Genomic DNA, 12,198 nt, shown 5'->3' on the forward strand with positions numbered 1-12,198 from the left:
GAAATAATTTAGTTCAGTTCAGTTCAGTCGCTCAGTCGTGTCCGACTCTTTGTGACCCCATGAATCGCAGCATCCCTGTCCATCACCAACTCCCAGAGTTCACCCAGACTCACATCCATAGAGTCAGTGATGCCATCCAGCCATCTCATCCTCTGTCGTCCCCTTCTCCTCTTGCCCCCAATCCCTCCCAGCATCAGAGTCTTTTCCAATAAGTCAACTCTTCGCATGTAGCCTTCAATTAAAATAAATAAATTTTTAAAAACAAGAAACAAATGATCATGAAGACAAAAAAATAAATAAATAAAATAAAATAAATTCATAAAAAAAAGAAAGAATGGCCCCAAATGTTCCAAACTTGGTAGTACATGTGTGTGTGTGTGTGTGTGTGTGTGTATTTGTGTGTGTGCAAGCACTTGCAAAATCCAGAATCTCGGCAAAATTTAAGCAGAGCAGAAAAAAAACTTTTTAAAAAACTATGCCTAAACACATCATAGACAAGATGCTGAAAAAAAAAAAAAAAAGAAATTAAAGGGATTGGAGAGACGGAAAGGGTATGATAGATATAGGGGAACAATAATAGGAAGAATATCAAAATTAAAATAAAGGCATGAAGGAAGGGAGAGATAGGTGGAGGGAAGGAGTGGGGAAGGAAGAAAGGAAACGAGCAAACAAGAACTATATACTCAAGATAAATATCCTTCACACGGGAGAGGGAACTCAAGACATTTTCAGATAACCAAAAACTCAGAATTTGTCACCAGCAGACTCAAACATCAATAAGTAGTTTTAAAAAAATTCTTTAGGCTGAAGAAGAATGAAATCAAATGAAAATTCAAGTTTACTAGAAGGAGTTGAAGAAAACCAGAAATGGCAACTATATGGGTAAACATTTTAAAAAATATCTTTTTTTCTCCTTCTAATTTATTTCAAAGACAGTTGACTATTTAAATATACACATGCACACATACACATACACGTGAACACTGCCTGTCAGAGTATAACATTTGTAGATGCACAGGATATTAAAAAAAAAGTGCAAAAGTGAGAGTGTATTAATGGAATTATATAGTTATAATGTCAAGGCTGTATATCATCACCCTGCTTATTTAACTTAATATGTAGAGAACATCATGAGAAACACTGGGCTGGAAGAAGCACAAGCTGGAATCAAGATTGCCGGGAGAAATATCAATTACCTCAGATATGCAGATGACACCACCCTTATGGCAGAAAGTGAAGAGGAACTAAAAAGCCTGTTGATGAAAGTGAAAGAGACGGAAAAACTTGGTTTAAAGCTCATCATTCAGAAAACTAAGATCACGGCATCTGGTCTCATCACTTCATGGGAAATAGATGGGGAAAGAGTGGAAACAGTGTCAGACTTTATTTTGGGGGGCTCCAAAATCACTGCAGATGGTGATTGCAGCCATGAAATTAAAAGATGCTTACTCCTTGGAAGGAAGGTTATGACCAACCTAGACAGCTGGGAGGGATTGTGGGCAAGAGGAGAAGGGGACGACAGAGGATGAGATGGCTGGATGGCATCACTGACTCGATGGACGTGAGTTTGAGTGAACTCTGGGAGTTGGTGATGGACAGGGAGGCCTGGCGTGCTGCGATTCATGGGGTCACAAAGAGTCGGACACGACTGAACGACTCATCTGATCTGATCTGAGACAGCATATTGAAAAGCAGAGACATTACTTTGCCAACAAAGGTCTGTCTAGTCAAGGCTATGGTTTTTCCAGTAGTCATGTATGGATGTGAGAGTTGGACTGTGAAGAAAGCTGAGCGCCGAAGAATTGATGCTTTTGAACTGTGGTGTTGGAGAAGATTCTTGAGAGTCCCTTGGACTGCAAGGAGATGCAACCAGTCCATCCTAAAGGAGATCAGTCCTGGGTGTTCATTGGAAGGAACAATGCTAAAGCTGAAACTCCAGTACTTTGGCCACCTGATGCGAAGAGTTGACTCGTTGGAAAAGACTCTGATGCTGGGAGGGATTGAGGGCAGGAGGAGAAGGGGGCGACAGAGGATGAGATGGCTGGATGGCATCACTAACTCGATGGACGTGAGTTTGAGTGAACTCTGGGAGTTGGTGATGGACAGGGAGGCCTGGCGTGCTGCGATTCATGGGGTCACGAAGAGTTGGACACGACTGAATGACTGAACTAAACTGAACTGAAAGTTACTACATTTGATGTGAAGTGGAACAATATTTACATTAACTGGACAGTAGTAAGTTAAAGGATATATACCATAATCCCAAGGAGATAAAAATCTTCATAACCTACTAGCAAGTGTCATTCACATGTTTTTTCTTACATGTTTTCTCAGTCCCAATCAAGGTCTATGTAAGTAAAAGAAACTCTATAAGGTATAAAAATAATTAAGTCAAGGTAAAAAGCTTTTTTTTTTTTAATGGTTTGGCATGAAACATAAATAAAACTTAATGCATTTTATATCCCAAGTGTCATTTCCTAAACCTAAACTTTTCATAAGATCTAACATCTAATAAATCCTTGAATTGGTATGTCTTGTGGTATTAACTGTAACTTTCAACTGAGAAAGATTGTGTTACAAATAGGGATATTCTTCTTGTTTTATTTGCCTTTGCCTTTGATACTTTGGACCAATGTTTATTTATTCCACATGTATTTTTGTTCCAACACCACAGAATCTCAAAGAGAATTTTAAAATGTAAAATGTGATGGCATATAATGGTCATTAGAATGGCTACTACAAATGTTAATTAACTGTTCTAAATAATATAGAGATTCCACTCTACAGCAGAAAACATACTTTCAAAGGAGTAGTACACATCCTATACCATTTTCATTTTCACCAATCTTTCAGAAAGATGTACTCTACAAGAGCCCTTAAATTCAATAATCTAAGCTGGTGACTTCTCTACACATTGATTAATATCAAATCGTGCACTATACATATAATACCACTGTTATAAAAGCAATGGCAAGAGACAGTGTAATGATTTTGTAGACAACCACAAAAGACTAATATGACAGCATATAATTATTTGTTTGTTAAACAAGGCTCTAGCTTCACACACTCAATTTTATTTTAAAAGAAAAAAGCAGATGAAACGCATGATTATCTGGCAGATATTTGTTTGTCAAAGATCCATATGCTGGATACTCTGCCCTTAAAGATTCTATCTCTGGATCAGATTTTGACTGGGAACTAGAAATTATGCTGCATGAGTCAAAATAAAAGGAAAGGAATAACAAAATAAAAGTACATTCGAACTATATCCTTTTAGAAAAGAAAACCAAAAAAGAATTTAACAAGAAAACATGAGCCTGGAGACTGCATTCCTGGGTCTGAATTGTTTAGTTCATTATTTGAAATGAGCACAAGAAACACAATTTGGACAGGGGATTCTTTCAAAAACGTGCTTATTCTTCTTGGAGCTTTGTCAGACCAGTCTGACTTTAGATGCTGGCCAGTCATGTCTGAGCATCCTTTTGGACCATCTATTCCAAGTCTGCTCTACCTGGAATCCACTAGACTTAACTCTTTTTTACTTCCTATCATTAACTGTGGTTTATCTTATTCATCCTAAGGCCCGGTCTAGCTCAAAAGACTAAACCCAGTCCAAACTAGACTCCATCATCCAGATGGAGAATTATGTGGGCCAAGTACTTCTCTAGGTGGGTGAATGAATGATTTAGAGATTGCCATCAATATGGAATGCCTGTAAGTTCCATTCAATGAGGACACTCATGGCTTATAGTTGATTCAGGATAAAGTTATCATACAATTGCGTTCATTTCACATGCTAGTAAGGTTATGCTCAAAATCTTTCAAGCTAGGCTTCAGCAGTAATGAACTGAGAACTTTCAGATGCAAAATTTGGGTTAAGAAGATGCAGAGGAACCAGAAATCAAATTGTCAGCCTTGACTGGATCATAAAGAAAGCAAGGGAATTCCAGAAAAACATCTACTTCTGTTTCATTGACCATGTGAATGCCTTTGACTGTGTGGATCACAAAAAACTATGAAAAATTCTTAAAGAGATTGAAATATCAGACCACCTTATCTGTCTCCTGAGAAACTTACATGTGGGTCAAGAAGCAAAGGTTATTAATATAACTGGACATGGAACAACTGACTGGTTCAAACCTGGGAAAGGAGTATGACAAGGCTGTATATTGACATCCTGTTTATTTAACTTATATGCAGAGCACATCATGCGAAATGCCAGGCGAGGTGAATCACAAGCTGGAATTAAGATTGCTGGGAGAAATATCAACAACCTTAGATATGCAAATGATATCACTTTAATGGCAGAAAGTAAAGAGGAACTAAAGAGCTTCCTGATGAGAATTAGAGAGAATGAATAGCTGGCTTAAAACTCAGCATTTAAAAAACTAAGATCATGGCATCTGGTGTCATCACTTCATGGCAAATAGAAGGGGAAAAAGTGGAAACAGTAAGATTTTCTTTTCATGGGCTCCAAAATCATTGCAGACAGTGACTGCAGCCATGAAATCAAAAGACGCTTGCTCCTTGGAAGAAAAGGTGTGACAAACTTAAACAGCATATTAAAAAGCAGAAGCATCATATTGCCAACAAAGGTCCACATAGTCAAAACTATGGTTTCTCCAGTAGTCATGTACCAATGTGAGAATTGGACCATTAAGAAGGCTGAAAGAAAAGAAAGAAAGTGAAGCCGTTCAGTTATGTCCGACTCTTTGTGACCCCATGGACTATATCCTGCCAGGCTCCTCTGTCCATGAAATTCTCTAGGCAAGAGTACTGGAGTGGGTTGCCATTTGTTTCTCCAGGGTATCTTCCCAACCCAGGGATCGAACCCACGTCTCATGCATTGCAGGCAGACTCTTTACCATCTGAGCCACCAGGGAAGCCTTTAGGAAGGCTGAATGCCCAAGAATTGATGCTTTCAAATTGTGGGCTGGAGAAGACTCTTGAGAGTCCCTTGGACTTCAAGGAGATTAAAACCAGTCAATCCTAAAGGAAATCAACCCTGGATATTCATTGGAAGGACTGATACTTAGGCCACCTAATGCAAAGAACCAACTCATTTGAAAAGACCCTAATGTTGGGAAAGATAGAAGGCAAAAGGAGAAGGTGGCAGATAGTGAGATGGTTAGATAGCATCACCAACTCCATGGACATGAATTTGAGCAAACTCTGGGAGACAGTGAAGGACAGAGAAGGCTGGCATGCTGCAGTCCATGGGGTTGCAAAGGGTCAGACATGACTTGGCTGAACAACAACAACAGGATAAAGTACTTGATGCTTACTTTTATCGTCTTTTCTGATGAAATAGGTGGAAAAAATCAAATATCATGTTTATTAATGTCTATATTGTTGTTTGTTGTGGTTTAGTTGCTAGGTTGTGTCCAGCTCTTTTGTGACCCCATGGACTGTAGCTTGCCAAATTCCTCTATCCATGGGACAGAGACAAGAATTTTGGAATGGGTTGCCATTTCCTTCCTCAGAATATCTTCCTGACTCATGGATCAAACCTGCATCTCCTGCATTGGTAGGTGGATTCTTTACAACTGAGCCACTAGGGAAGTCCATTAATGTCTCTATAGTTTGCATTAAAAATTATTGCTAATACAAAGACAAGAAAAAAATGAGTTGTCTGGTTTCAAAATATGGTACTATTCAAAGTAAAAAAAAAAAAATCCCATATAGAAAATTTAAGTAATGTCATCCAGTCTTCAAAAAAAAAAAAAGCCAAATTCAAAGAGCAAAAGTGAAGTTAGAGGGTGGCAAAAGGCTAAGGAGAGAAAAATAATGAAATGGAACGAGAGAAACATTTTAACTGTTAGGACATGATTAAAATATATCAGTCAAAATTGGATAGTATTTCCAAATGAGAAATGAATTTTAGCTTGTTAATAATTCCCTCCTCAGAACTATTTATACAAAGGAGTTTAAAGTTTGCAACTCACTTAACAAATACAAATAACTATATCACAGTAACTGCAAAAGTAAAACAAGAGGAAAATATGTATAAATCAAGAATAATCCAAGAATAAATCACAATCAGGAATAATCCATGGGTTTCCCTGGTGTCTCAGCTGGTAAAGAATCTGCCTGCAATGTGGGAGACCTGGATTCAATCTCTGAGTTGGGAAAATCCCCTGGAGAAGGGAACGGCTACCCACTCCAGTATTGTGGCCTGGAGAATTCCATATACCATATAGTCCATGGGGTCACAAAGAGCTGGACATAACTGAGTGACTTTCACTTTTACTTCAGGAATAATCCATAAACTCTAAAGTAAAAATGTGGGCAAAGATTTGAATTAAGTGTCTCTCTAGGGATAGATGATTGGAAACTAGGATAGTTGAACATAAAATATATAAAAACAATCACAGAATGTGAAGTAAGGGTTCATCATGACACACAAGTAGGAGTAGGGTCTCTCAGAAACTGCACAGAAGAAGAGGTTATGTGATTTGTAAACTCACAGAGATCTAAAGCCACGGTGCATCTTAAAAATGGTTTCCATTGAGAAGTAACATGAATAATCACAGAGTCTAATATTAAAATACAACTGAAAACAAACTAGGACGAATAATATGATCAGCAGTGTTTGGGGTTCAACCAGTCTCTCCTGATTATTTCGTCTCATCTGGACAGCATTTGCACCTTGATTTCTTTAGCTCAGATGATGTCTCTGTTCACTGTTTTAAGATCACTGTCACTGCTATTTACCAAATATCTTTCTGACCCCACTAATAGCTAAAACTTAGATAATTTGCTTTTCCAAAGGTCAATGCCAAAATATTAAGGGCATTAGATTTGGTCTCCAAATTTATGATGAAGAGACATAAAACATTTTAACTAGGGAAAAGAGACAACCAAAGGAACTTTTAATAAGGTCCGCTTTGGGACAAGGAAAACACCCTTGTTTTTTGATATCGTGGTTTTGTTTATCCAACCATTATTTATCTGTAGGTGATCTGGGAAATAGACTCCTGGAGGGCACAAACAGAACCTTGTGCACCAGGACCTAGGAGAAAGGAGCAGTGACCCCACAAGAGACTGACCCAGACTTGCCTGTGAGTGTCCAGGAACTCCAGCAGAGGCGTGGGTCGGTGGTGGCCTCCTGCAGGGTTGGGGGCACTGAGTGTAGCAGTACATGCTACTTTTTGAAAGAGGTCGCCATTATCTTCATTACTTCCACCATAGTTTGGCCGCAGGTAAATAGCAGGGTTAGAACAGGACAGGGAACAACTGACTGGTTCCAAATAGGAATAGGAGTTCGTCAAGGCTGTATATTGTCACCCTGCTTATTTAACTTATATGCAGAGTACATCATGAGAAACGCTGGGCTAGAAGAAACACAAGCTGGAATCAAGATTGCTGGGAGAAATATCAATAACCTCAGACATGCAGATGACACCACCCTTTTGGCAGAAAGTGAAGAGGAACTAAAAAGCCTCTTGATGAAAGTGAAAGAGGAGAGTAAAAAAATTGGCTTAAAGCTCAACATTCAGAAAACTAAGATCATGGCATCGGGTCCCATCACTTCATGGCAAATAGGTGGGGAAACAGTGGAAACAGTGGCTGACTTTATTTTGGGAGGCTCCAAAATCACTGCAGATGGTGACTGCAGCCATGAAATTAAAAGGCGCTTACTCCTTGGAAGAAAAGTTATGACCAAACTAGGTAGCATATTCAAAAGCAGAGACATTACTTTGCCAATAAAGGTGTGTCTAGTCAAGGCTATGGTTTTTCCAGTGCTCATATATGGATGTGAGAGTTGGACTGTGAAGAAAGCTGAGCGCCGAAGAATTGATGCTTTTGAACTGTGGTGTTGGAGAAGACTCTTGAGAGTCCTTTGGACTGCAAAGAGATGCAACCAGTCCATCCTAAAGGAGATCATGGGTGTTCATTGGAAGGACTGAATATGAAGCTGAAACTCCAATACTTTGGCCGCCTCATGTGAAGAGTTGACTCATTGGAAAAGACTCTGATGCTGGGAGGGATTGGGGGCAGGAGGAGAAGGGGACGACAGAGGATGAGATGGCTGGATGGCATCACCGACTCGGTGAACAGGAGTATGGGTGGTAAACTCCAGGAGTTGTTGATGGACAGGAAGGCCTGGCGTGCTGCAATTCATGGGGTCGCAAAGAGTTGGACACGACTGAGCGACTGAACTGAACTGAACTGAAGTAGCAGGGAGGGAACACAGCTCCACCCATCAACAGAAAATTGGATTAAAGATTTACTGAGCATGGCCCTGCCCATCAGAACAAAACCCTTTCCCCCTCTGTCAGTCTCTCCCATCAGGAAGATTCCATAAGCCTCTGATCCTTCTCCATCAGAGGGTAGACAGACTGAAAACCACAATCACAGAAAACCAACCAATCTAATTCTAGTAATGGAAACCAGAATTACAGAAAACTAACCGATCTGATCACATGGACCACAGCCTTGTCTATCTAGTGAAACTATGAGCCATGCCATGTAGAGCCACCCAAGACAGATGAGTCATAGTGGAGAGTTCTGACAAAATGTGGTCCACTGGAGAAAGGAATGGCAAACCACTTCAGTATTCTTGCCTTGAGAATCCGGTGAACAGTATGAAAAGGCAAAAACATAGGACACTGAAAGAGGAACTAACCAGGTCAGTAGGTGCCCAATATGCTACTGGAGATCAGTGGAGAAATAGCTCCAGAAAGAATGAAGGGATGGAGCCAAAGCAAAAACAACACCCAGCTGTGGATGTGACTGGTGATGGAAGTAAAGTCTGATGCTGTAAAGAGCAATACTGCATAGGAACCAGGAATGTTAGGTCCATGAATCAAGGCAAATTGGAAGTGGTCAAACAGGAGATGGCAAGAGTCAATGTTGACATTTTAGGAATCAGCAAACTAAAATGGACTGGAATAGGTGACTTTAACTCAGGTTACCATTTATCTACTATGGTGGGAAACAATCCCTTAGAAGAAATGGAGTAGCCATCATAGTCAACAAAAAAGTCTGAAATGAAGTACTTGGATGCAATCTCAAAAACAACAGAATGATCTCTGTTAATTCCCAAGGCAAACCATTCAATATCACAGTAATCCAAGTCTACACCCCAACCAGTAATGCTGAAAAAGCTGATGTTGAATGGTCCTATGAAAACCTACAAGACCTTCTAGAACTAACACCCCCAAAAGATGTCCTTTCCATTATAGGGGACTGCAATGTAAAACTAGGAAGTCAAGAAACACCTGGAGTAACAGGAAAGTTTGGCCTTGGAGTGTAGAATGAAGCAGGGCAAAGGCTAATAGAGTTTTGCCAAGAGAATGTACTGGTCATAGCAAAGACCCTCTTCCAACAACACAAGAGAAGACTCTCCACATGAACATCACCAGATGGTCAACACTGAAATCAGACTGATTATATTCTTTGCAGCCAAAGATGGAGAAGCTCTACAGTCAGCAAAAACGAGACCAGGAGCTGACTGGGGCTCAGATCATGAACTCCTTATTGCCAAATTCAGACTGAAATTGAAGAAAGTGGGGAAAACAACTAGACCATTCAGGTATGACCTAAATCAAATCCCTTATGATTATACAGTGGAAGTGAGAAATAGATTTAAGGGACTAGATCTGATAGAAAGAGTGCCTGATAAACTATGGACGGAGATTCATGACATTGTACAGGAGACAGGGATCAAGACCATTCCCAAGAAAAAGAAATGCAAAAAACCAAAATGGTTGTCTGAGGAAGCCTAAAAAATACCTGTGAAAAGAAGAGAAGTGAAAAACAAAGGAGAAAAGGAAAGATATACCCATTTGAATGCAGAGTTCCAAAGAATAGCCAGGAGAGATAAGAAAGCCTTCCTCAGTGATCAATGCAAAGAATGAGAGGAAAACAATAGAATGGGAAAGACTAGAGATCTCTTCATGAAAATTAGAGATTCCAAGGGAAAATTTCACTCAAAGATGGGCTCAATAAAGGACAGAAATGGTACGGACCTAACAGAAGCAGAAGATATTAAGAAGAGGTGGCAAGAATACACAGAAGAACTGTACAAAAAAGATCTTCATGACCCAGATAATCACAATGATGTGATCACTGACCTAGAGCCAGACATCCTGGAATGTGAAGTCAAGTGGGCCTTAGAAAGCATCACTACGAACAAAGCTAGTGGAGGTGATGGAATTCCAGTGGAGCTATTTCAAATCCTGAAAGATGATGCTGTGAAAGTGCTGCACTCAACATGCCAGCAAATTTGGAAAACTCAGCAGTGGCCACAGGACTGGAAAAGGCCAGTTTTTATTCCAATCCCAAAGAAAGGCAATGCCAAAGAATGCTCAAACTACCGCACAATTGCACTCATCTCACACGTTAGTAAAGTAATGCTCAAAATTCTCCAAGCCAGACTTCAACAATGTCTTAACCATGAACTTCCTGATGTTCAAGCTGGTTTTAGAAAAGGCAGAGGAACCAGAGATCAAATTGCCAACATCCATCCACTGGATCATCAAAAATGCTAGAGAGTTCCAGAAAAACATCTGTTTCTGCTTTATTGACTATGCCAAAGCCTTTGACTGTGTGGATCACAACAAAATGTGGAAAATTCTGAAAGAGATGGGAATACCAGACCACCTGACCTTCCTCTCAAGAAATCTGTACACAGGTCAGGAAGCAGCAGTTAGAACTGGACATGGAACAACAGACTGTTTCCAAACTGGAAAAGGAATATGTCAAGGCTGTATACTATTACCTTGCTTATTTAACTTCTATGCAGAGTACATCATGTGAAATGCTGGGCTTGTTGAAGCACAAGCTGGAATCAAGATTGCTGGGAGAAATATCAGTAACCTCAGATATGCAGATAAAACCACGCTTGTAGCAGAAAGTGAAGAACTAAAGAGCCACTTGATGAAAGTGAAAGAGGAGAGTGAAAAAGTTGGCTTAAAACTCAACATTCAGAAAACTAAGATCATGGCATCTGGTCCCATCACTTCATGGGAAATAGACGGGGAAACAGTGGAAACAGTGGCAGACTTTATTTTTCTGGGCTCCAAAATCACTGCAGATGGTGACTGAAGCCATGAAATTAAAAGATGCTTACTCCTTGGAAGACAAGTTATGACCAATCTAGACAGCAGAGACATTACTTTGCCAACAAAGGTCCATCTAGTCAAGGCTATGGTTTTTCCAGTAATCATGTATGGATGTGAGAGTTGGACTATAAAGAAAGCTGAGTGCCGAAGAATTGATGCTTTTGAACTGTGGTGTTGGAAAAGACTATTAAGAGCCCCTTGGACTCCAAGGAGATCCAACCAGTCAATCCTTAAGGAAATCAGTCCTGAATATTCATTGGAAGGACAGATGTTGAAGCTGAAACTGCAATACTTTGGCCACCTGATGTGAAGAACTGGCTCATTGGAAAAGGCCCTGATGCTGAGAAAAATTGAAGGTGGGAGGAGAAGGGGACAACAGAGGATGAGATGGCTGGATGACATTGCCAACTCAATGAACATGAGTTTGAGTAAACCCTGGGAGTTGGTGATGGACAGGGAGGCCTGGCATGCTGCAGTCCATGGGGTTGCAAAGAGTTGGGCAGGAGTGAACTGAACTGAACTGATCATGTCAGAAGTGGGGGTATGGTGAGGGGGGAAGTATTATGGGTTATAATCTTATCAGGAAAATAAAGCTAGTTTACCTAAGACCACAATGGATATGTGTATGCCAGAAGTCCCAAGAGAAGGGAATGATCATTTCTAGATGAGTGAGATTAAGAAGACTTCAATGTGGAGGTGAAGATGGGACTCCGAGGCAACATTCTGAAATGTTAGTAACAGAAGCAGGTAAGTTCAAGGAACCGCAGCACTACCATTAGGTTAAAGTGGAAAGAAGGTTAGGCACCCTGGGGAAATCTTAAAACTTGAAGCCATAGGGTGAGAATAATGTTATAGATTCTGACCAGTCAAGGTTTTTATTGGCTGTTACAGGAATCTGAAGTTTATCTTTGCTCCCAGTTTTATTGTTTTTAAAAACTATGTTGATCAGTCCATTTTCATATGAAATTGAGAGCAAAATAGAAGAAATGAAGTTGGGGAAAACAGGTGAAATGGACACAAGACAATCAGATAACAGTTTCCAGGTTAAAGACACTGGAGGAAGCAAACCACTTAGGGTCAAAAAAGAATGATTTTTTTTTTTCATAATGGAAAAAAAAGCATTTAGGAA

The sequence above is a fragment of the Bubalus bubalis genome, chromosome 21 (genome assembly GCF_019923935.1).
Source record: "Bubalus bubalis isolate 160015118507 breed Murrah chromosome 21, NDDB_SH_1, whole genome shotgun sequence".
Classification (NCBI taxonomy): Eukaryota; Metazoa; Chordata; class Mammalia; order Artiodactyla; family Bovidae; genus Bubalus; species Bubalus bubalis.